The sequence below is a fragment of the Podarcis tiliguerta genome (genome assembly GCF_965153285.1).
Source record: "Podarcis tiliguerta genome assembly, chromosome: 1".
Lineage (NCBI taxonomy): Eukaryota > Metazoa > Chordata > Lepidosauria > Squamata > Lacertidae > Podarcis > Podarcis tiliguerta.
The window spans coordinates 31689798-31715943 of record NC_139534.1 but is presented as its reverse complement, the minus strand read 5'-3'; the positions used below and the strand labels follow the sequence as shown (position 1 = coordinate 31715943).

The 26146-nt window shown below is 41.5% G+C and overlaps 1 protein-coding gene across 21 annotated transcripts in view; it reads right to left on the bottom strand.

The window, feature by feature from the left end:
• Positions 1 to 26146, bottom strand: part of BAZ2B (bromodomain adjacent to zinc finger domain 2B) — a 184301-nt gene that overhangs the window by 87684 nt on the left and 70471 nt on the right. For 4 of the 21 annotated variants that reach the window (XM_083404513.1, XM_083404499.1, XM_083404520.1 and 1 more), the window contains exon 3: positions 16193 to 16266. The exons of 6 other annotated variants lie outside the window; for them this stretch is intronic. The gene's annotated coding sequence lies outside the window, so the exon portion shown is untranslated. Of the gene's footprint in view, positions 1 to 14965; positions 15119 to 16192; positions 16267 to 21323; positions 21641 to 26146 lie in introns of those variants that run through there. 11 more of the 21 variants (XM_083404500.1, XM_083404492.1, XM_083404507.1 and 8 more) reach the window with 8 other exon arrangements.

Sequence of the window (26146 nt, the reverse complement as noted above, 5' to 3'; positions counted from 1 at the left end):
TTACAGGTAATTAATTTTATTCCTTGACACAGTGTCTTCATAATTGGCATAATGGGAAATGAAGTACATAAAATCTACAGGAAAATGTTTAATGAAGTTTTACTAAAACAGATATTTCAAGTTTGCCAAAGAATTGTGGAGGATAGTTACTCTCACAAATGTAGGGCTGATATGCTGCTCTGACATTTTTTGCTAGATGATTCTACAGCAGTTGTTGGCATTTAAAGTCCCAAAAGTCATGGCATAATGGGTGATAAGGTCCAGAACAGGCTTCCTCAACCTCAGCCCTCCATATGTTTTTGGCTTGCAACTCCCATGATCCCTAGCTAGCAGGACCAGTGGTCAGGGATGATGGGAATTGTAGTCCCAAATATCTGGAGGGCCAAGGCTGAGGAAGCCTGGTCCAGAACCTCATCACCCTTTCCATACATGTGAGCAACGAACATAGAGCATTGTATAGTACCCAGGGTTTGCTGAGATATGATAAGATGCTATATCCCCCCTATTTTTTCAGTAGACACTGTTGCTTTCATATGGCAGAAAAATCTCCCTCTGCCAACTGGGCTGCACTTCCTAACCCACATGCAAACTGACAACACACACTATTATTTTGTGGATCCATGGTGAATTGGGAGTGATCCCTGAGCCCCTGAACCCAACAGGATCCAATAGTGAAGAAGGTTGCAGCGATCCAGAGTTACAAAATTTTACAAAATTTTATTTGCAGCCTTAGGACTAACTTAAATACTATGGGTAGTATTCAACTAAGTTTTACTCAAGTAAACTTATTAAAATATGATGGATCGAACTTAATCATGTTCGGTAATCTACTGGGTCTACTCAGAGTAAAACTTAGCTGAATGCCAACCAGTCAATTTTGATGCATCTACTCAAACTACATCTGGAGCCAACCCTTAAAGTTTTGGATGTGAACTGCAACCTGATGCACACTTACTTGGAAGCAAGTCCAGTTGAGTGTAGTGAGACTCACTTCAAAGGAAACATGCATATGATCAAGCAGTACAACTGCTTATTTATAAAGCACTGTATTGACAGTCATTAAAATCTGCATCAGTTGCCAAGGCAACCACTTAACTCTCAAGAAGAAGAGGTGTAGAATTATAATCCTCTACTGGCATCCTGGACTCTTAGCATACTGCCCTCCTCGTTTCCACCAGCGCCACACAGTGGAGCAAGAAAAAGTGCTAACACAACACTGCCCAATAGCTATGGCTAATGTTACATTATCACTGGCACAAGACCATGACCATATATATGCCGTACATTGAAGTCTGCCAGCAATACAGTTGGTGGTGTGTTTTTTTTTTTGTTGTTGTGTCACAGCACTGCAACCGAAGCTTGAATCCAATTAGCAAATATAACAAGTAAGCTACTTGAGAATAACAAATCGGGAATGATATATTTGTAAAGCCTAATTCCAACCTAATCTATTGTTGAGCTATCCCAAAATACAAATATAAAAATACCAAGTTAATGACTGTAATTTTCCAATTGCTCACTCTGAAACAGTCCCACGGAAAAGCAGGGAGATTTTAGCTCCACTTATCATTGTGTAGAATTGTTTTGTTGCTCAAGATTTTGATTGAAATATATATTGTACCCTAGCATAGCAGACCTTCCTGCTACTAGCAAATTGTACACAGGAGAATCTATCAACCTTCTCCAACCTGCTGTTCACCCAGCTGTTTTGGACTATAACTCCCATCATACTGGTTGGAGCAAAAAGGGAGTTGTAGTCTGGAAGACACCATCATAGGGAAGATCATATATCATTACAATCTCTCCCTCCCTCTCTCTCTCTCTCTCTGGCATTCTACTTCACCACATTCTTTCTCAAAATGTCTTCTTGTATATACAACAGGGAAAAAGATGGCAAAAATAACTACAGCCATCTGACAATAAATAAATAAACAAATAAAGTTGGCATAATTAAGTGCCAAAAGTTTTGCTATCAACCAAGTCAAGATAACACTTCAATTTCTATACATCTAAGAAAGTATATGCACAGTTAAAATTAGATTATAAGCAGTTCTTTTGTGATAACTGATGATGGGAAGTTGTTTTACTACTGTACCTTCAAACATAAAATATTATTCCATATGTCTTGAGTCCTTACAGTGCATGTCAGAGATAAGCCACAGTTACAATATTTTAGGAACGGAATTGGGGAAAGGACAGAGTCTTCTTGATAAAAAAAAATGTGATGGCATGATAAAGGCAGCACAATTTTAAATTCTTTCACACTGTTATAAAATTTCTAGAAGAATGAACATGAGGCTTATCCAGTCTCCAATGTTTACCCTGGAAAACGAGGAATGGTGGTTTTAAGTGTTTGCACTAGAAGTGGTATTGTTGGTGCAATATCAATGTAAGGCCATACTACCAGAACCTAAAGCCAAAGATTTGTTCAAGTACTTGGCTATATACACCACTTCTCACCGGCTACTTCCCAGACTTTTGGACTGCTTTTGAACTTCTTCTCATCCCCTTGGACCACATAATCTCCCAACCACAGCTTCCTGAGGAATGTGTGGAAAATGTGTGGGAAAGCATTTTATTCAATACTAGGAGGCACTGATGATGTCTACAGCAATTTTCAATGAACATTTTCATCTAATTTACCTTTTTCTCACATGCAGGCCCAAACTTAATGTTCATCTGGTAGTAAGCTCCACTTACTTCTGAGTCCAGAAGTAATACTTTGAAAAATGTATTTTGAAAAGTAAAACTATTTTCTCTCTTTTACATTTGTGGTGGCTTCTGTTTCAGCAGTCAGAAACACTTCAGGCAAAAGGGATGTGAGAAATCTCACTGAGGATTCTGCAGTCTGTTCAGATAAATATCTGGTATATCCAGAGGACATGAGGAAGGAGTGGGGGAGGGATTAAATGCAGTTTTGAAACATTTAAAGGGTAAATAGCTTAGCCTGTTCTAGTAGTACCAACAGGTACCTATCCTCTAGCTCCAGGAAGGTTTCAAGGACTTGCAACACTGAAAAGGGATCAATCAAGGTCTAAGCTGACAGCTAATTTTGTCTTTTCCCCTTGACATCACTGTATATGGGAGAATCCAAAAGGTGTTGTCATGCAGGAGTTAATGTAGAAGAGGGTATTTCAAAGGCTTGCCTAAACTGCACAAATACAGAACTTTGTAAAATACATTACAATAAAACTCCTCCCTTGCCTGGAAGACACAGACATTCTTTTCTATGGAGTTGCTTCTCTAAAGGAACCCAATGTACAATATAAACCATTCTTAGTAAAAAATAAAATTCTAGGAAATAGGAAACGTGATTTGGATTTCAATCCTTTGCATTGTTACCCGGGAGTAAGCCCTGCTTGAATGCAGTAGGCTTTACTTCTGGTGTAAACATGCATATAGTGTTCTGCTGTCGAGCTTTTAGTACTTAACAATTGAGAAAGAGACTTCTGAGAAGTCAAATTCAGTATGTTATCGTCAAACTCTGAATTACTATCAATGTGGGCAAGGATCAGAAAAGCACCTCACTTCCTTCTAGACTAGCAAGACCTGTAATACTTCCGATAGAAATCAGGGACTTGGGAAGCCTGACTACAGATCCTTGAGGTAGGGCAGCAAGTCAACAGAGCTAAACATGTTCACTCAAGTCCCACAGTGTCTAATGAAATGTATTCCCATGTAATTGTGCACAGGACTGCAGTCCTAGTCTGCTCCTGAAGCTGCAATGCCATGGTCCCAGCTGTAGTTCTTCTCGGTAGCACATGATGCAATTAGATGATGGCTCAACATGGGCAGAGTCATGCTGAGTAATGCTTGCAGAGAAAGAGGCATAAGGTGAGGCAAGGGCAGTTTCACAAACTAACTTTATGCTCCCAGGTTGCTCTGTTTTTTTATCGCCAATTGCATGCAGGCCAAAGTGGAGAAAGATGAGCTGAAAATACAGGCATGCATTCAGTGGAACCATATGGTCAAAGATATTGACCATTTTCTCTTCTTCAGGGAAGCTGCTGAAATAAAGCACAGACCTCTTTAAAGGTAACCACTTAGAATGACCGTAACAGTTTTTATCCACATCCAGAGTTGGGGAGGATCATCACACTGGGGACCTGCTGGTTGTCACCAGGCAAATGCTACCAAACTGTGTTCACGCCACACAGAGCTACCACAGTGCTGACTGTGACATGGATCACTCCCTGGTGGCAAGCACAATTCTTTTCCAGCCAAGGAGGATCCATAGCACAAAGCTAGCTGAAAGTGCAGCCTCGAATCAACACAGCCAGAACCGTCATAACTGAACTCTGTGAACACTTCTCTGATTCTGTTGAACAAGCTCTACTGAACTGCTCCAGAGAGAGCATCGAAGCAAGGTGGAGCTGCATCAAAGAGGCAACGTACAACAAAGCTATGGCCTCTTTTGACGAAAGAGAGCAGCAGAAATGACCACTGGGAGGAGAACAGAGAGAAGAAACACTATGGTGCACCTGTAGAAGCAAAACCAGGTGCTTTCATCTGCCCCATCTCCTGTATCGATCTCTACAGCCACAGCAGGCACTGTAACTCTCCCAACAGTTTGACTTTGCCCCCAGAAGGTGCACTCTTCCACCATCTCCCAGGACAGATGCCAACAAACAATGGCAATGCCTTATGAAGAAAAGTAACTTCTAAATATCTCATATGAGCTAATTTACTTTATTATCAAAACATTTCTGTTGCACAAAGCAATACCCAAAGCAGCTTTCAATCAACAACCTTTTTTAAAATTAAAATATTTTTTTGAAACCAATGGTGGATTTGCTTTAACACAGCAATTAGGAATCTGTGGCTTTCCAGAGGGTGCTGGGCTCCACCTCCCACCAGCCTCTGCCAGCATGGACACAACTGTCAGGGATGATGGGAGTGCAAGTCCAGATTCTGCTTACACAAATTTCACCAATTCCCCCTCCACCTACTGCAGCCTTCTGTCCCATGCAAGTCTAGAGGGTGCAATCACCCCCAGAAACAACTGGAGGCAGGGCTAAAATTAGAATGGGTGCCCTGCCTTGCATGTGTTGGTCATTTCCGCTAAACCAAATCACCCAAGATTTATGAAAACAACCGGCAGCAACAAGGGAGGCGGTTAGGGAGAATCAGCAAGGCCCATAGGCTCACTTGAACAAGACTTTTTTCATGGCAACAAGATGTTATCAGGGAAGGGACCAAGCAGGTGTCCTGGGAAACGGTGTACCCGCCCACGAAACTTGCAGGTTTTATTGATGTTGTTTATTTATTTTTTAGTAAGAAATGCAAGGATTAAAAAAAAGGAGGAAGAGGGAAAACACAGGAAAACAAACTTTGTTCTAGCTGTGTGAATAATTTGGTGTTTCTTCCTACCGCTGCAAAGTCCTTACCTGGGGTCTATGAGACATACAATTTACATCTACTGACGCGGATATAATTGTAAACAATCAAGATGCAGGAAGCGCAGCTGAAGCTCTCTGTATGGATACTAGGAGATGAAGGCATACATAACCTATACTAAACCACTGCACCGGCTGTGATTATACTCCTAGGACCAATTCAGTAAGCTACTGTTAACCTTTAAAGCTCTCCACAGCCTGGGCCCTGCATATCTCAACAACCCTTAATAACAGCTCCCACTCATACTTCTGATATGTAATCAGACCTTGATTCCCATTTCTCCTTTGCGTGAAGTGGGAACCAAGGAAGCTAGAAGCAAGGCCTGAACATTAGCTGCCAGAACGCTACAGAATGATTTCCTCCTAGGGTGCCCACTTATATGCTGCCAAAAAAGGAGCGGACAAAAGAGAACACAGATTGGCGTAAAATCTGCATGTGCTATTTTAGATGCATAGGTGTGAATTTAAAAATAATTCCTATAATTTAGATAGAAATACAAGACACCTCTCCATAGCGGAGAAGACTGCAACCAGGGAATCTGTGCACCTGCGCAAGTGCCAAGAGTCAATAGGCAATTTCACAGCCCCAGGCTCTCTCTCCCCATCAGGTTCTTTGGATCGGACAGTGGGCTCCTTTAAGCAGAGTACTGTGACACTCCCCCCCCCCCCCAGCATGTATGGGACAGAAAAGAGTGATTTCAATTATTTTTTAAAAAAAACACTTGACATTTCAGTGGGAGGTTTGCATTCCAAAAGCCGTCTCTACTGCGAGCAGCATATGATGTGATGCACAGGGATGTGGTGAATGTGAAAAATCATGCTCTTGTGCACATATGGAAGTGCTTTCTACAGTCTTTGAATCCCAGCTTCAAAAGCCTATTTGCTTCAGTGGAATATTTTAGCACCTACTCATGTAATCAGAGGAGTTACACATGCATTTACTCTGTCCATTTGAAAACCAATGGAACTTTACAAAACTTAAGTTTGACTTGATTGGTTCCTGTGTTAAGAGAGTCAACTTATTCCGTGCCAAAGGTGCAGTGTAACTGTAGCTGGGCTGAGGTTATCTGTATTCCCCTTTTCCTTTGTGTACACCATTGATAAAGAACTAGGCATTTGTTAGTATTTTTCTCGCAGCAGATGTCAAAGGCTGTGAGCTGTTGCTGCAAATGTTCATTCTTCATAGAACAACTTTCATTAAAACTTGACATTTTAGCAGAACAAACCATTTAAAAAAAATAAATATATCATTGTTGTTATACCAGAGGCTATCAATATAATCCTGAAGGTCCCTTGAAGCTGTTCAGATTGAAGGATACAAAATGGGATATTGCATAGTGCACATGTGAATATTTAGGGCAGCACTACTCAGATGAGAACATGGCTTGTCCTACTTGACCTGTGACCCCCTGCCCAACCCAAATGGTGCCCCCGAGCCATGTCTACCAAGAAACTCGATAAACCTCTCATTTCTGCTGTCTACCTAGGACTGCAAAATCAGAAGCAGTTATTGACCACGTGGCATATCGCATTACATGGCCAGTGGGGCTACATTTTGTTTGATCAGTCATAAATTGTGAAAGCCTAGACCAGGCTGCTGAGCTAGGCTTTATCCTTAAGCGCTCCAGGCTGGTTGTTCTGGGTCTACTGCATGTGCACCAGGTCACCCTTAATTTTATGATCTGCCATGTCACAAGCTGCTAGTATACAAGCACGAGGCATTACAAGAGTTTGTGGGGAGAGGTACAGGGATGTTTCTTTGCAATCGTAACCTTGTGAATGGCTTTCCTGAAGGAAACGTAAGAACATAAGAAAAGGAGCCTGATGGTTCACGCCAATGGCTTATCTAGTCCAGCATCATGTTCTCACAATGGCTGACCAGATGCCTGTGGGAAACCCACATACAGGATTCAAGCAGAAAAGGACACGTTGCTCTCCTGTGGTTTCCAGCAGAGCACAGCCATCTTGGCTAGTAGCCACTGACAGACTTCTCATCCACTAATTTATCTAATCTTCTTCCAAAGCCATCTAGGTTGGTGGCCACAGTTTCATAGCTTAACTATGCGCTACAGTGTGTATTTTGGGCTCCCAATCCAATAAAATCACTTTAGCTTGTCATGTAAAAGAAGTAAAAGAAGAATCCTGTTTTTGGAAAGTAAACAATGTGCAGGGCTCCACCAATAAACATGATTCTGAAGCCTGTAACAAAACCAGAAGATTAAGTCTTTGGCAGGCCTTGCGTTTTACTCCTTCAAAGTGATATTAAACTCGTGTACAGCACAGATATTCCAATGGTTACAGCTGCTAAGGGTAGGTTTATATTCCAGTGCAGTGGTACCTCAGGTTACAGATGCTTCAGGTTACAGACTCCGCTAACCCAGAAATAGTACCTCGGGTTAAGAACTTTGCTTCAGAATGAGAACAGAAATCGTGCTCTGGCGGCGCGGCAGCAGCAGGAGGCCCCATTAGCTAAAGTGGTGCTTCAGGTTAAGAACAGTTTCAGGTTAAGAATGGACCTCCAGAACGAATTAAGTTCTTAACCCAAGGTACCAGTGTACTAGCAGAGGAGTATAGATTGCCTCCTCAGACAGATATTGAATAAAACTGCTGCCAGAAAGCAGTTACCAATACGTTAAAATGACCTTCTTTGGATTTTGAAATCCCGACATTGGATTGCTAATCCCATTTAAGAATTCAATTCCCCAAACTACTTATTATAAATTAACCTGGAAATAGTCATTATGTTACTAGGAATTAAACTGGACAGTTTAACTTGATTTCAGCTTCATGCTACAGGTTTCTCGCTTTTCACTTATTACCTATTTCTTGGTGTAATCTACACAAGTATTAAAAAAATGCTGTGTAAATGCTTTTAAGAAACGTTTTGAAAAATACATTGAATTTGGCATAGCTCGCTGTCGCCATCTAGTATCACATTTGTATATTGCACTTTACAACACATTTAAAACGTTTTATTTGCAGCTGTATAGCTGAGTCCCACCACACTTACAGCCACGCTTGGTGGGTACATGGGACAGGGCCTTCTCGGTGGCTGCACCCAGACTCTGGAACTCCCATCCTAGACAAGTTGACTGGCTCACTCACTGTTGTTCTTCTGCCAGAAGGGGAAGACCCTTTTGTTCCAGCAGGCCTTTGGGAACTGACTGTTTTTAATGGAAAGGATGGTGCTGTGATATTTTTATTGTCGTTATTATCTGTATCTTTAATAGATCTTTCTATATGTTGTTTTAATCCTATTGGTGTTTAACTACTACTTCTTACTTATTATATTTTCTGTGTTTTTAGCTTTTTCTATTTTATCTGCATTTTTTTACCTATAAGCCACCCCTGGGGAAAAGGTGGGATATATAATAATACCAATGATGATGATGATATTAATAATGCCTTTCCTAGGGAATTTCTTAAAAGTCCTGTTCATTCATTGATGGTTGCCTTTGCATTTGAAGATGGATTTTTTATTTTTAATCAAGTTATGCTAACACTTATATTAATCAGTAAGGATAAAACTACCTTATTTTCATAAATATTTTACCTACATAAATGCTAAACTTTCTTACAGAGCTGTTTCAGTGTTCTACAGTGTCATCACTAGGAGAAAACTACATCCCCCTAAGGATAAAATATGCTGCAGCTTGGGTGGAAAAACATGACGTTCCCACTGTGATTTAAATGCCCCTAAAGCCTCTAGAGCTACAGAAGCATTTCTCACTAATTTACTTTAAAACAAAAAAACAAAAAAAATTGTGCTCTTCAGCACTAATTTCATCAACAAACTGCATCAAAAAGTGATTACACTGCATCCCTTTCTCCATACTTGCATGTGACGTATATCCTTGCAACATAACTTTTTCGGTTAAAATAAATGTAACGTTCTCTAATTTGTGCTGTCATCTAATTAAATAAATCTTATTATCATTATCAATTGGCAAATATCAACCAATTAATTGAACATAGCTTAATCAATTAAATGAGTACAGGTGGTGCAGATAAAATTCTACTCGGGCAACAGAACTTCAACTTCTTCTCATCTCACCCCCCTCCCATATCTGCCCCATAGGGTCCCCCAGGTCTCTGGAGCAGATTCTGAGGGTACACCGGGTGGGGCTACAAGGGAAAGGAGAATGAAGATCCATCATAGAAGCAGAACAACATTGCATACAATCCTATGAAATTACATTTTTAACAGAATAGTAGGTTCTGAATAATTTTGTTCGCGTGGTTTTAGATGATGCATACATATGTCATAACAGGCACCACCTTACAAAATAAATTCCTTGCTTCCTCTAAGTTGGCACCTCCAAATTTAGTAAGAATGTGTATTAAAAACAATTAAGATTTTTTAAAAGAAATATGATGCCCAATTACTCAATAGCACATTTTTAAATCAACCAAAGCATTTCAAAATCATTAAGTCTAACTAATTCACGTTCTTGGGACGCGGGCGGTGCTGTGGTCTAAACCACTGAGCCTCTCGGGCTTGCTGATCAGGAGGTCGGCGGTTCGAATCCCTGCGACGGGGTGAGCTCCAGTTGCTCGGTCCCAGCTCCCGCCAACCTAGCAGTTCAAAAGCACGCCAGTGCAAGTAGATAAATGGGGAGGTAATTATTTTGCAGCGGGAAGGTAAATGGTGTTTCCATGCGCTGCTCTGGTTCGCCAGAAGCGGCTTAGTCATGCTGGCCACATGACCCGGAAGCTGTACGCCGGCTCCCTTGGCCAATAAAGTGAGATGAGCGCTGCAACTCCAGAGTAGTTCACGACTGGACTTAACTGTCAGGGGTCCTTTACCTTTACAAATTCATGTTCTAAACCTTACAGGCCTAATTTTTATATATTATATTTTAGCTTAGCTCAGTTATTCACAAGGAACAAAAATGAGTGGCGATTCCTTTGAAACAAAAAGCCACGCATAAAATATAAGGTAAAATACAGAATACTAGGCCAATAAGTATCCAATCAGCCCAGCATGCATCAGCAGCAAATTAATATGGCTTACAGCACTTCTAAAGGATGCCCTTACTTTGGCAATTTCCCAGAGGACAACAGTGGAACAGCCACTAAGCACTTCAGTCTTTGATCTCTTGCTGAAACAATCCTGATGGATGCATGATGTAGCCAGGTGGGCATATTTACTCCATCTTCCAACTTGCTACAGGGCATTAAGGAGGAGCAGACTATAGGTCAGTGCAGAGATAACGCTGCCCATATGCAGCTTGGCTACTGGAAGGACCAGAATTTAAATCACTACTTATTCAGCTTTATTAACTTTTTATAAAGTTAGTCATAAGTGCCATTTCCCACACATAAAACCTGAACTGAGAGCATACATAATTCCTGTGTACTCTCTTCTGACTTTTCCATCAGGTAAAAGTTTTATAAGACTATTGTAAGCTCATGGTATTATTTTCACAGCATGCACACTGTGGAAACATGCACTGGAAAGTCAAGATTCATATATTACAAGCAGAGGAGGAGAACCTGTGACTTTGAGATGTTGCTGGACTAGTGCTTCCATCATCCCTTACCATTGGTCTAGCTGGGGCTGATGGGAGTTGGAGTTCACCAGCACCTAGAGGGCCACAGGTTCCTCATTCCTATATTAAAGGATAAAGCACGGAGTCACTGAATTTTAAGTTGTACACACTTCTATTGCAGCCTCTGAACTGGCCCTAATATACAGTGGGCGCTCGGGTTGCGGACGTGATCCGTGCAGGAAGCACATTCGCAACCCACAGCACCACGTCTGCGCACGCACAGGTTGTGATTAGGCGCTTCTGCGCATGCGCCGAAACCCAGAAGTAACCCGTTCCGGTACTTCCGGGTTCAGTGTGATGCGCAACTCGAAATCGCGCAACCCAAAGCGTCTGTAACCCAAGGTATGACTGTATAGCTTCATACATGTGCCTACAGACAACATATTCATTTAGAAAAGAGCCTGAATTGGTCTTCCTATATTTTTGGTAAATTTTCTTCAGTTGGCTCTCTAGCAACCATCATTAAAATAAGGACTATGATAATGCTGAGTTTAAAATTGTATAATTTTTAGTTTAGTTTGGCAATTGAATATGCTCAGTTGTGTTTGTATATTTTTGTTCTGTGTACAGAAAATGTACAGCCGGTGGCTCATGCAAATAAATAAATAAATATCTATTTATATACAATGTTAAAATATTAAATCATTCAGGTAGAATGATTGATTCCTTGAAAATTAGCAGTGGCATTTTTTACTTTGACAGTTCTGGCATTCTGTTCTAGCAACTGCTTCCAAAGAGGAAGTATTTCATTATCTCTAGGCTTTCAAATGATCACATGATTTCTACAAAATTATTTCACTTTCCTTCCATTATAGGAGACTGTTACAATCATATCCACAATATATTGCCATAATCCAGCCCTGTACACACAGCTCTGCAATAACAGTTTTTATCACCATGATCAAGGGCAACAGCCTCTATGATAAAACACAACAGAAGAATCTGTACGAAGCTACAGTACGAAGACGTGAAGCCACACCACTGAAACCAGGCACTACCAGATGCAATAGGACTTTGGCTGGACTCCACAGATGCATGTCCTACTCAGAACAGACTCATTAAAGGTAATGGAGGTGACTAATTTAGGTTCGTTAATTTCAGTAGGTCTACACTGAGTAGGACTTAGCTGAATCCATATTCAGGAGGAAGGATGGAATATAAATTTACTTGTCAGCTTTTTGAAAAGGAACTGATGAGCTGCATGAGCCAGAAAATGACTCTTCATAAAAGACTTGAGGTTGCTTGACATTTAATGAAAATGGGCAATGGGAGATTCAAGAAGAAGAAGAAAGCAGATATCAGTACAAACCAGGACAAAAGCATAAAAGGCCAGGAAGCTGAAGCATGAAGACACAACTCCACAAATTTAATATTCCCAATGGGCAAGGCTGGATTGTGGGTTGGTTTTTTGTTGGTTTTTGTTTTTGTTTTTTGCACTTCCTTCTTTCATGGAAAATTGAACAGAAACATTGTACTGTTTTTAGAAAATGAAAATAGGCATGCAATAAAGTAAAAAAAAAAGACAATGCAATATACCCAGGTTGTTTTATAGCAGGAATAGCCAATGTGGTATCCTTCAGATGCTGCTGGACTACAATTCCCATCTTCCCCAACCACTGACCATGATGTCAAAGCTGATGGGAGTTGTAATCGAACAACATGGGGGAGCAGTGCACTGGCTACCCCGCTTTACGGCATTCAACCTTGGACAACCATTAATAGAAGGTCGGCCATGTTTTTGACCTGTCATAAACAATGGATATTCTATGGGCAGCAGAAAAATATTGCTGACAAATGTGTTATGGGTAGAAGATGAAAATTCTGGAACAGCATAAACAGGTTCATGGTTAAATACAGGCCAGAAGTTTTAAATAAGTAACAGTGGATATTTTGCATAGACATTTGTGAACAGCATTTCAGTATAAGAAACAACCACAGACACATCACATTCTGCATGCAAACACTAGCATACAAAATAAGCTTACTCTAACTGCAGTGTCGGAGTCTATTGACAACTGGAGGAGAACAAAGGATAAACATTTTGTATATAGTTCCGAAGCTAGCTGTATTGGACAAGGGGTGTGTGTGTGTGTGTGTGTGTGTGTGTGAAGTTACCTTCCTTGTTGGTTAAAACAATAATACTGTAATAAAATAGTTTATACAGTACTTATGTAGCTTTTGGCCAGATTTTGAAAGAGCGGCATGGAATTTTGCTTAAAGTGGATTTTCAAAAAGTTATTTTCATTTCACTCTTTTAAAATCAGAGTATTTTCCTGCTACTATCAAGTCCAGTTTTAGTGTAACCTTTTGACGTAAATAAAAAATGGATGCCCTAATGTGCACATCTAGATGCCCATTCTTAGTCTCCCTTCTACTTTGAGGTTTTCCACACTGCAACATGTCACTTTTTTACTAGCTATGCTTGGTAATAGACACTAAACCAGGAACCATACATTCTTATCCCTCCTTGGGAGGGGTTACAGGTCCTAGATTTAATTTATAGCATCTTCAGTTTAAAATAAAAAAATATATGGCAGCAGAGGCCTTGCAGAATTGCTGGCAGCTGAAATAAAGAGTGTCCTAGGACAGACAGACCAACAATAACCTCATGAAAGGTAAAGGTACCCCTGCCCGTATGGGCCAGTCTTGACAGACTCTAGGATTGTGCGCCCATCTCACTTAAGAGGCCGGGGGCCAGTGCTGTCCGGAGACACTTCCGGGTCACATGGCCAGCATGACAAAGCCGCATCTGGCGAGCCAGAGCTGCACACGGAAACGCCGTTTACCTTCCCGCCAGTAAGCGGTCCCTATTTATCTACTTGCACCCGGAGGTGCTTTCGAACTGCTAGGTTGGCAGGCGCTGGGACCGAGCAACGGGAGCGCACCCCGCCGTGGGGATTTGAACCGCCGACCTTTCGATCGGCAAGCCCTAGGCGCTGAGGCTTTTACCCACAGCGCCACCCGCGTCCCCCAATAAGCTCATATATTCATACAATTACCGTATATCCCCAAATCATGCCACTAAACTAAAGCCACTGACAGGGTTGACTTTCACTCGTTCTCTGCTACTACTGCTCTTTAGGAAACAACTTGCATTCCGGTATTTGGGAAACAGCTTACAGGACTGGAGAGAGGGGGGCGGCGGGAAACAGCACATTGCTATTTGAAGTTAGTAAATTCATGCAGGCTATCTGTAACTAAATGTTGCTGAATCAATAGCTGAGATAACATCTTTTCCTTTTCTTTTGCATAGCTGCCAGGGCGCATTTACAAAGCAAAACTAATTTTCCAGCTGCTTCAACAAGGCCTTTTGGCCCTGCACTGGCAAATGACCATAGAGTTGACTTTCACCTGTTCTCTCTGCCATTGCTGCTTTTCAGCAAACCTGGCCTATATCTGTCCTACAGTTTGTCCCTGATCACACTGTAGGCCAATTTAGTCTCCAAAACCTCATGGCTTCCTGACACTTTAGCTTCAAGCAACATGCAACTACCAGAGGCAAAGAGGAATTCCAGGAAAAATAATATGCTTACAGTGTGATCCTATGCATGTCTACTCAGAATTAAGCTCCAATGAGTTGGATAGGAGTTAGTGCCACGTGTTAAAGAATTGCAACCTTAGATTACTTTTAAAAAGAAAGAAAATCCTACTCATGTTTGGAACTTAATCTACGCCCAATCCATAAGAAATAACCATAGAGCTTTGAGGTCTGTATCTCAACCATTAAGAATTATTTATTACCTTTGGTTTGCAATGCTTTGGTTGCTGGTAGAGCAAACCGAAAATAGATACCGGTATTTTCACACTTCAGCTTGAATTAGCTTGAGTCAGTTTTAAAACTCTGAAGAACAACACAAGCAGCATAGAAATATTTGCGGGGTTTGTTTGCGTGACACAAAGCTCCACTAAAAATTAAAACAGCGTTTCTATTCTCACAAAGCAATGCAGTTTTTAAATTAAGGCACAATGAATGAATAAGTAAACACAGTGCCAGGCTTCAGCCTCAAAACCACTTACTCTGAAGTAGCCACGGTAACTTCACCGGAACGTCTCCGGAGTCAGCAGACTGAACAACTGTGGTCTACATCTGTCTAACTGTAATTTAAATTGTGAAATGTCCCAACAAACAATGATGTGCTAACATCTTTTTCCTTCTTCTACGAAGTTGAGTTTCCTGCATTCAAAACAGGGGGGTTGAAGTATTCTTCACGTAGCTTTGACATTGTCACAGCAAATCTAGGCAATGAGTTGCTTGGCATTCTGTGTTTGGCTTGTTTTTCCTCACGCAAAATATTGATGTTGTTTTAACAAGTACAGTCATTGGTCTTTTCATCCTCTAGGAGTTAAGCAAATCCCATGTTGTTATAAACTATAGTGGTGACTAGGGCCGGGCCAGGATAAAATCCAAACACAGGGAAAAACCTGTAATTAACATGTTCAAGGAACTAAAAGATGCACAGAAGTAGGAAGGACTGCATACATATTTGCTTGCTGGTACAGGCTATAAAGGCCCAGCAATCTGCTGCTGCCTCAAATATTGCCAGAAACATAAATTGTGTAAAGAACCTCCCTCCAAACACAACAATCAACATGAACTCTATGTCAGAAATTAAATTGGACAAAGGTTAAACGTCTGTACACACATAATGCATGCCAATATGTATTCGCGGGGAAAAGGCTCGAAGAGTCTGTCCTCCCTCTAATCATATTCAATAAAACTTAAGAAACTTTATACGCCTGAAAACTGTATGTGACCAGTGAGTTGTTACACTGTTATGTAGAGAGGAGTTTGGGATTTCAGTGCTAAATACTATCCAAATTCACTATCTAAATGAAAACATTGAATATGGTGTTTCTAACTGAATATTATGATGGGTGGCAGGAATTCAGAGTGATTAAACAGTCAAGATCATTCCAGTTCCCTGGAAATTCCATTCTTTTCTGAAGAACCATTTATTATTTAATATTCAGCAGTGGTGAATATGAAATTAATCAATCCATTTCACTTTATCCATTAGGCATTCTAATCTCCACTTCACCATGACAGGGACGAGTAACAAATTCCAGTTACTATTCGTCCTTCTTCCTTATTGTACAAAATCTATACAATAGAGCTTTAAATGTTTCATAATCAGTGAAACTGCTGGGAGGGATCCATCTCTATGGAACCCTGTTTCTATTTGTGGTCCCCTGCCAAGCCCTGGAAATTACACATCAAATTGGCTTTTTCTGTCAGTGACTCACCAGGCTTCTTTTAAGTCGGTGTCCCAGAAAAAAGCTAGTTTGCCATGACCTACTAGTTGATCCTGACCAAGCACCTAGGAATCAAATTAAGTGATTTAAAAATAAATAAATAAGCAAAACAACCTGTTTCATAGTATGCTATTCTGAACCCACAAGATAGCTGCCCAACTCTCTACAGTTTAAGATAAATCTATAAAATGTTTCTGTGGCAAAGTTCAACCTTGTCTTCAATTTAGGAAGAAGCAGTTCAAAGAAAAAGAATGGAATGTCATTTTAACCCATTTTAACCTGAGCTTACCACACCCCTGATAATCAATACTGGGGATTTAAGTCCAAGCTCTTAGACTTAACCCAATAAAGATATCGTGGAAGGAAGTGAAAGAGAAGCTGAGGTGACTATTGGTACCTGCCTCTCTCCATACTATGAGAATGGCCGTCCTACTTCAGAGGGAGACAACCTCTGGCCCTCCAGATATTACTGCCCTCCAACTCCCATTAGTCCCAGACTTTGTAAGCTTTGGTCAGAAATGATTGAGCTGTAGTCCAACAACATCTGGAGGGCCATCCCTGATTTACTTCAAACATTGCTTATTATAAACCATCTTACACAAGCAATAGTCATCCACTTTACTAAAGGCTGAATTGTTCTGCTATGTAGAATTTTGCAGTGCTCCTAACTCTTTATTAAAAAACCCTTAGAATTCCAGAAGACAAATACATTGAAAATATTAATATTATAGGGAAAATATTATAGGGAGAACATAGCATGACATCCAACCAATGAGAAATCTCCTTCTTTTCTGTCCCTTACATCCTCCCTAAATAGGCTTCAAGGGTTTTTCCAATAATCCATATCAGATTTTGGGGGTGCACAGGGGACTCCAAGGGGGAGGAGAGGGAGGAGAAGTATCACTGAGCCAGACGAAGGCCGTTCCACTGGCAGACAGCCACCAATGGAAATCATGCATAGCAGTCGGTTCTTGGAATATATACAACACAGATAAAGCAAGTAGCCAAACATACATCTAATTTCCAAAGCATAATGTTTGATATCCTGCACTTTGAACCCATTAACAATACTATAATCCATTAACAATACTATATTGCTTTCATTTTTTTTTAGGATTTCAACTGACTAGATAATAGTGCACATAGACAGGACTAGGGTGTATGTTTAAGGATGAAAGCTATTGCTCACAGCTAACAACAATAATTAAATGCACTGTGTGTATTTAGTCCCGCAGAACAAGGTCCTCCCAGCGCCCACCCATGGAACCATGTAGGTGATTTTCTACTACAGTGGTACCTCAGGTTACATACGCTTCAGGTTACACACTCCGCTAACCCAGAAACAGTGCTTCAGGTTAAGAACTTTGCTTCAGGATAAGAACAGAAATCGGGCTCCGGCGGCGCGGCAGCAGCAGAAGGCCCCATTAGCTAAAATGGTGCTTCAGGTTAAGAACAGTTTCAGGTTAAGAACGGACCTCCGGAACGAATTAAGTACTTAACCCGAGGCACCACTGTATTCTTCTTCCCTCCTTATTCTCCTGCATGCTAAAAATATTCTGCTCCAGAAGGTTAGATGATACTCTTGAATAGGATGGAAGGGACTGTGTGGGCCTGCATGGAAGACAAGGAATTGGAGAAAATTGTCTTCCCCCGCCCCACACTTCTACTAGTAGGAGCCTTCACTGAATCAAAGACCTTTGCATAAACAAAAGGACTTCTTCCATGAATATGAAACACCAGGACACCACTGGATCCAACCAAGTTGTGTTTTTTTGTACTTGATTTGGCAAAGTCTGCTCAGAGGAACTCAGGTATCTGCTTGGTATTCACAAGATTTCTTAGTGAGCATATATGGGGAAAGCTTAGTTCTTTCCCAGTTTGTAATGTTGGCACATGTATGTTGATGGTGCCTCATGCACATGATTTATTGTGTTGTTTGCTATGCACTGTGGTCCCTAGCACCAGCCTTGGTTGAGAATAGCTTGGAACTGAACTCTCTATAACCTTCCAAAAACAAGCACATATGTGAAAACAAGAGGGTCTAAGATCTGGATGAGAGACAGCTACCACATAAAACAACTAATCAAACTCAGAAGATATATCCTCACACAAAAGTCCCTTGGTTAGCTGGTTTGGTCACACAGTTCACCACAATCAAGATGAGCAAGTCAACATAACTTTTGCATGTATACCTAGAAACCATGTTTGAGCATGAACCACACATGTTCGGAATCTTACTTTACATTCTGAGCGGGGCAAATTCATATTCCAAGCCAGATAATTATGATCTTTGGCAACAGCTCTACTTAGCAGCTTTTTAAAATTAGCTTTTCAATCATTGCTTTCAATCCAATAATCAAATCAAGTATGCTCAGTGTGCCTTTATTCTTATACCATCACTTACTTTCAAAATTCGTTTCCACCTGATCTGACACTCTAATAGAACTTACTGCCTGATCCACACACTTACTTACTTAAACGTTTGCCCTGCTAAGTTCAATGGGGCTTATTCGCCAATGAAGTATGTGCGGATAGCACTACGGTCTTACACTGGAGCCAGAGGATCAACTGCCACATCCATCACACTGCCAGACTTCCTTTCACCAGCAAGGTAGGAGTGAGGGCAGAGCATGACTCTTATGTCCCTGTGTCCTCTTATGAGGTTTTTCTTTGTGCTTTACCTAATCCCACCCCAAAATTAGGAACAAATCTGAGGACATGACAGAACACTGAGAAGCCTACAGCACCTTTGGATCCCAGCCTTCCCCCAATCCACCCGCTTCACATATCCTCATCTGCCAGTGAGACTAAGGGCAGGACTATACTACGGGCTCGATTTAACTAACCTGGCACACAAGTGGAAGCCATTGTAAGGGCTCCCCCAACACAATGGGGCTTTCCCTTTCTCCATTCCCTGCATGCCCCCTGCCTCCCCACAATCTGTTCTGGGCGGTTCAGATAACCCCCAGAACAACACACAGCAGCGAGAGAGGGGGACTGTTCTGTCTGGCAAAGAGAAATGCTTGTGTTGGTGGAACAATCAGAAGAGCGCGACACAGAATTCCTCCCTTGTGCATTCAAAGCATATCCAGCACCTATTTAAAGCGCATGACCTCCCCCAAAGAATCCTGGGATCTGCAGTTTCCCCTTCACAGAGCCACCATTTTCAACACCCTTAACAAACTATAATTTCAGGACTCTTTGGAGAAGTCACGTGCTTTAAATGTGTGTGGAATATGTCTTTAAACGTACAGTGTAGAATAGTCCCAAGACCATGGACATTGCCTGCCCAGGTGCCACAACCCCCTGCCACCCCAACTTTATGGAAAGAACCAGACATGCCACAACTTTGGCGATTACAGATGCAAGAGGTTTGGCATAGGCATTGGATACAATCATTGACATCCAACCCTCCTGCTGAAAGTATGTTATGTTCCTAGCTCCCGCCTGGGCATCTAGACAGAAGCAACTCCTCCCAAATGCCTTTAATAGGATGCCTCTTAACTTTGGACGGAAGGCAGAGGCTACAACCTCCCAACCAACACTAAGGCTTACCCAATGCCTAAACCACCAAGAGTTGTGACAATTGCTATGAGGTAGGCAAAACCACCAGCCATAGCCAATTGGTCAGATGCAAAAAGTTCTGCCCAGCCCTGAATATGGTGACCAACAATGTCCATAGCAAATTCAAACACAGTACAGATTGCCAATAACATGAGGATAGGTGGGAAATCTAAATAGGAACTGCCTGCATAGGAAGAGGCAAGCAGTCTTATACACCTGCAGAGCAGACCCAAGTGAAGCATGCCGGTTAAGTTGAACCCATCCTACAGGATGAGCTTCCCTCACAGCTGGACTGCAATTGGCCAATTTGCAGGCAGGCTTGTATCCAACTTCCTGTCTTGTGTGGAAGATCACTTGGCTTCCTGCTGGCCAGGAAATCCCCCACAGGCAATTGTCCCACATTGGATTACACCGGGTGAGGCAGCAACATCACTGAACCTTTGAAGATAAGCAGACTTTCTGCAGTGGTGGGAAGAAGACCTATACAGTCGGCTTTCCCATTCCAATAGCAGACCTTTCATATCACCTTAGGATAAGGAGATCTGCTCTATCCTATGGCCACAGCGACCAAAGGTTGCTTGACTGATTTTTAAAAAGTTGTTCATTTTAATTTGGCATGCACCCAGTGGCATCAATGGCAAATATTCTTCCATGTAGCACTATGTAATATTTCTCCTATGAACTTCTGTTTGGCTTTGAAATAATATAAATCAGCTAACATTTGCCCCTCAATGTCCAAGCTTTTGTTGGTTTTGGGTTTTTGTTTTTGTTTTGTTTTGCTATACAAAGGAATGTGTGAATTATGGTTACAAACTGAATGAAAATTAAGCATGTTTAAGTCCTGTTGATGTCAGTAAGAGAATAACACTATCAATTATCTCTTACTGAAATTAACGTGATGATGCGGCTTAACTTTTGGCTGGATGTATTTGGATATTCAAAAGGCAGTATGACATACAGGTGACCAAAGCAAAGTTGTATATACCTGCTACCCTACTTTTCCAAATGTATACTGGCACAGTACCATGTAAGCTACATGGAAATCAGTGTAACAACCACTTACATGCAAAATCCCAAAAAAAGGATCATGCTTTAGAATTCTAACAGATGCATAAAAAAAATTCCACAGATGAAAATATAACCTACTGCCTAAAATGCCATGTCTTTTTCAGCTCAAATAACATGGCAAGTATTTTCCATTGACTCTTCCTAACAATATCCGGTATTTCTTTTTTTAATACCTCAAATGCAAGTATCATTAGCACACAAGTTGTGAAAGGCAGGTAGATGGATTTTAAACATTACAACACAAAGACAAATTCAGACATGCTTGTATTAAAATATTTTTTTCAGCTCCTAAGTATTGCAGAGGTTAAACAATTTCCTTACTTTAAGAAGAAGAAAACAATCAGGAGAAAGCTGCTGTAAAATGAAAGCTTTTAACCCACATCCCATAAACATTTTAAACTGACAATTCCCCGGTTAATTTTTTAAAAAAGAAAAACACTGAGCACTCTTCCCTTCACAGGCGAACAGAGATGTAATAAGAACAGCTTACTGTGGATAGTGGTTTAATCAGGAAGTAGCCATTATCCTTTCGATACAGAACAGTGACAGCACTCCAAAACAACAAGCCGTGATATTTCTTTTTTTCAGTTCAGAGGAATGGAAGAACACATACTATTGTATCCCAGTTTTACTGACCCCAGAGGTCAGCAGATGTCTATTATCAAGAGCTGCAAAGGAAGCATAATCCGAAGGCAAGCATTTACAACGCTCTATTTCTGGAAATACCTAAAATCTCTCTAACACAACCTCTCTCTCCCTGTGTTACTCACAAAACATGGCTGTCTTATTCAGAGATTAGCAATTATTGTAATGAGATACTGCCGGAGAGGGTCAAATAGTACTTCCTGCAGTTTACACATCTTGATTTCCTGGTAAACAAACTGAAAGGCAGGTGGAGCACTTAAGATCACCAGTAAACATCCAAGCTCATGTGACCAAAACCAGCCCAGGTGAAGTATGTGCCTTGCAAAATATAAGGTAGAAATTGTTCTGCCTGAACTGTGGCGACACCCTGCCTGAAACAATTAAAACAAAGCAAAACTACAATCAAATATTTCTCTCTCTCTTTGAAAAATGAATAGAAGCTCCCCCCCCCCCGCTACAATAATAAAGTCTTTTAAAATTTAAATAAAGCTTAAATGTGTACCAGGAACAAAAAAAAAAAGGGGGGGGGAGAGACTGCCAACTTCTCAGAGAACAAGGAAGCTGTATCCATTTTACGACAGAAAGATCCACAAATATGTCTTTCTTCAGAAAGCCTTTGTACAAATGTAAACACCATGTGAAAGATCATATATGTGGGACATGAATCTTTCTGCAGAATCGGATCCATGAGCGCATAGGATGTACAGTGGTACCTCTGGTTACGTACTTAATTCGTTCCGGAGGTCCGTTCTTAACCTGAAACTGTTCTTAACCTGAAGCACCCCTTTAGCTAATGGGGCCTCCTGCTGCCGCTGCGCGATTTCTGTTCTCATCCTGAAGCAAAGTTCTTAACCCGAGGTAATATTTCTGGGTTAGCGGAGTCTGTAACCTGAAGCGTATGTAACCCGAGGTACCACTGTATAATCAAATGAGGTAAACATCCTGAAGCGTGGTTTAAAATGGTACCAACATGAAAATGAATATACAGTATAGAAAAATGTAAAACCACGGAGCTGAAGTGCTTCCAGTCTTCAGTGCCAAGGTAGGGTACTCACCCACATTACAACAAAAGCATTGCAAGTTGCTAATAAACTGTCCCAAATGTAGCACCACAGGTAGAAAGCAAATGCACACGGCAACCCATATCAGAGGTGCCTGTCCAGATAACCTAATGTAATAAACCAATCAGTTTCAAGATCATGCAGAGTCAAAGAATCACAGGTCTCACTGACTGGAACTTTTCAAAAGTGTCACTGGCAGTTGGAAGGGGAGTTGACTACTATAACAACTAAAAAGTGCATCAGATAAAAATGTCTGATTTCCCAAGCAAACACAGAGAACAGTACAGTGGTACCTCGGGTTACATACGCCTCAGGTTACAGACTCTGCTAACCCAGAAATAGTGCTTCAGGTTAAGAACTTTGCTTCAGGATAAGAACAGAAATCGGGCTCTGGCGGCGTGGCGGCAGCAGGAGGCCCCATTAGCTAAAGTGGTGCTTCAGGTTAAGAACAGACCTCCAGAACGAATTAAGTTCTTAACCCGAGGTACCACTGTACTGAATGTTAACTTCTGCACTGGATTCATTAAAAAGTGTTTAAGCGGTACTGAAGCAAGCAGTCTTACACCGTCTTCAGTATAACCTTTAAGCACAAGCACTAAGCACCAGATTGCTCTATGGGAAGAGCTGTACAACTAGCATGCATCTTAACCGGCAGCCCAGTTGACACTGACTTGTGTAATATCATCACCATTGCATTGTACAATCTTCACCAACATCACTTATCATGGTGGAGACAGGGAAATGCAAACCATATTGGCGTCACAACATTCTGAGATCATGGGTTTATTATGTGCCCCCCCCCCGGAACGTCCATGGAAAAAGCCAGAAAAATAAAAGCCCTAAAACTTAAATATGTTATTATATATTGTTCCATATCTCCTTCAAATATTTCAATAAGTTGAATATTTGAGCAGGGCAGGATTGGTTTATTGAAGTGATAAGTCATACTCAGATTCGACCTATTGAAATCAATATCCGTTGATTTCAATGGACCTACTCTGAGTGTGATCAAAGTTGAATATCACATATGTTGCTTATATGCAAAATATGTTTCTTTGTGTATGTGGGGTGTGTGTATTTATTTGTGTTTTACATTGATATCCTACCCTTCCTTCTAAATCAGCCCTGGGTGGCGAACACTTCAGCGATAAGAATACAGTTTAAATAACATAAGGTAAAGGTACCCCTGATCATTAGGTCCAGTCGTGACCGACTCTGGGGTTGCGGCGCTCATCTTGCTTTATTAGCCGAGGGAGCTGGTGTACAGCTTCAGGGTCATGTGGCCAGCATGACTAAGCTGCTTCTGGTGAACCAAAGCAGCGCAGGGAAACACCGTTTACCTTCCCTCCTGAGCGGTACCTATTTATCTACTTGCACTTTGACGTGCTTTCGAACAGGAGCAGAGACCGAGCAACGGGAGCTCACCCCATCGCGGGAATTCAAACCGCCAACCTTTTGTTTGGCAAGTCCTAGGCTCTGTGGTTTAACCCACAGCGCCACCCGCGTCCCTCTTAAATAACATAGAAAACATCTAAAACTAATAAAATGCAGCAGGAATATACAGAGTTGTAGTAGGAAAAATTACAAATTACAGATGAATGTACTGATAAACATTCATCTTCATCCTGGCCCTCACTGTTGGAAGAAGGGAACTCCCAGTGTGGTTTCTATCAACGTCTTTAATGCATAAATCAGATCAGTATATAGGCAAGACACAGGTTACAAGGTGCAGCAGATGCATAAGAGATATGATACATGGCTCAATGCAAGCTAAGACGTCAATGAAGATGTTGAAGAACAGGGCAGACAGAACTCTTAATGTGGCAAGCAGCCAGTCTCCCTGCACTGGGCAAGCAAGTGGGTACTCCTTCAAGTGATTTGGGTCTGAAAGGTTGGTTTGCACCAGCTCTGGGGTCTTTTGTGTCCTCAGAGGTGGTGTTGACACTGGTTCACTTTCTGATTTACTTAGTCACATCTCCCAAAGGAGGGGGCTCCTTACTGACAGGAAGGGGCGCCAGGGGTGGACCACAGAAGGAGGTGTTGGGCTTTTTCCTCCAGCCAGAACTCAGTTCCTCCACCTCTCAGGTGGGGGCCATTGCCATGATAAGAGAACCAGGGTAAGTTCTGGCACCTTTCTTTAAAGGAACAATAGCACTGGGGAGGTGTCTAATGTCACAAGGACTGAACATTCTTCTTCCAACCTGTTTGGTTTCCTCCCCTGAATTTTAGCTTTCTACGGCCCCCTCCCTCAGCCACATCAAGGGGTTCCCCAGTCACCTCCCCCATCCCACTAGGATCCTCTCCAGGGTTACCCAGCTCCCACTCCCTGAGGTGCTCCCATTCTTCCTTGGAATCTGACTACCTCTTCCATGGCATCCCCATGGAACTCATGACAAAAATTGTGATCATTTGAAATAAAGAACTTCCAAAGGTGGGGCAAGAACAGCAAGATACCTGTATGTATCTGATAGAGACGGGCAGGGACTCATTATGAATCAGTTTCTCCATTAAACATGACTTGGGAGTACAGAGTATCTCTTTGGAGCTCCTTGTTCCAGGATTCAACCTGTTTTATTATATTTATATATCAGCTGCCCATCTGAAGCATCCCAGGGTGGACTGTTTTACACACATAGGACTGTTTTACACACACAAAATAAAATACTTAAAATCACAGAACTGAAAGCAATGACATGGCACAGGGGTTGCCAGTGTGGTGCCCATGGGCACACATGCACCCACAGAAGCTTTCACTGATATTGATTATAATCTCCCTGATATTAGGCATGAAAGAAACTTTCTCTCATACAGTGGTACCTCTGGATACGAACGGAGCCCCATTCACATCCTGAAGTAAATGTAAGACGTGACTGCGGGTCGCATTTCGCTGCTTCCGCGCATGCGTGTGATGTCATTTTGAGCGTTTGCGCATGCACGAGCGGCAAAACCCGTAAGTAACGTGCTTCGTTACTTCCGGGTCGCCACGGAGCGCAACCCAAAAATATTCATCCTGAAGCTACTTCAACCCGAGGTATGACTTTACTGTACAGTGGTCAACAGAACAGGTTGTGGGGATGTGTGCTTGGTTGTGGTTTGTATGCATGCGTGTGAAGCCCACAACAGTTCACCCAGTTTGTAAATGTGCCCACAGGTATAAAAAAGTCTGGTGGCACATGACATAAATATCAGCGCAGCTAGAACCCAGAGGAAACGTATATTCCCAAAGCCCAGACAAACAAATAATAATAATAATAATAATAATAATAATAATAATAATCTATAATGGACATGTAAAAATTGAAAGCCAGGGGTGCAGGGGGATTTCAACCACACATCTCCAGGGACGAGGTTCCAAAGCTGAGGGAGGAGCTGCCACAAAGAAGACACTGTTGCAGATGTACAGCTGCCACATTCTTACAATGCTAATTCCTACACCTACCCAGTTCTGTTAGCACAGTAAGGCTGTGATTAAGGTTGGAGGAGAGTTTTCACATTTAGAAGTAAACTGATCACACCTTCTGGGCTATTACATGAATCAGAATGAATTCTATATATTCAGAGCTCAATACATTGAGATAAATAATAATATATTTAATGATAAGGTATG